This window comes from Gavialis gangeticus, unplaced genomic scaffold (genome assembly GCF_001723915.1).
Source record: "Gavialis gangeticus isolate Ggan-Ray unplaced genomic scaffold, GavGan_comp1, whole genome shotgun sequence".
Taxonomy (NCBI): Eukaryota; Metazoa; Chordata; order Crocodylia; family Gavialidae; genus Gavialis; species Gavialis gangeticus.
In genome coordinates, this window is record NW_017729031.1 from 28,826,472 (window position 1) to 28,827,167 (window position 696).

Consider the following 696-nt stretch of genomic DNA (forward strand, 5'->3'; position numbering starts at 1 on the left):
CTTGCCAAAACCCAGTAAGCAGCCCTCCGCCCAAAATAATTGCCCACCCCTGCTATAAAGGCACTGTAGATAACTCCAGACTAACAGTTTCTGGACCACCTGAGAGCTCAGGGGACCAAACTTTCTTCCTGTTCCATTCAGCTCTTTATATAGGGCTGGATTAATATGTATTAAATTTTTATAGTACCAACAACAGCAGACTGCTAGGGCACTTGGACATGAGTGTGGAGGCTGCTTCGACGCACTGGAGTGCCCGCAGTTGCTGCACTCCAGCAGCCTCCTGCGTCTCGTATCAATGTCCCCACGCTTAAAAATGGCAGCAGGGGTGCTTGAACTAAAGCTCGTTCAAGTGCCTTCACTACCATCTTTAAGCGCAGGGACGCTGATGCAGGAGACGTGGCTGTGCTTTAATTAGAGCGGCTCTTGGAGCCTCTCTAATGAAAGCATCACCCCTCCCACCCGCAGAGCACATGTAAAAGTGCTCCTAGATGCCACTGAGATGGTGGCAAGGTCCCTTCCCCTGACATCAGAGAGAGTATGATGATGAAGCCCTAACTAGACAGTATGCAAACAAGAAAAAGAAATGGAAGGTAAGGACCGGTATGATTTGAATTCAATTTATTAACCTTTTAATTTGGATCTCTTTTTAAGGTTAGTTTCATAGTTTCATAGTTTCATAGTTTCATAGTTTCATAG

The 696-nt window shown here is 46.0% G+C and overlaps 1 protein-coding gene across 2 annotated transcripts in view; it reads left to right on the forward strand.

Moving 5' to 3' along the window:
• The window catches only part of LOC109301393 (poly [ADP-ribose] polymerase 14-like), a 52,534-nt gene that overhangs the window by 14,368 nt on the left and 37,470 nt on the right, over positions 1-696 (forward strand). The window lies entirely within an intron of this gene.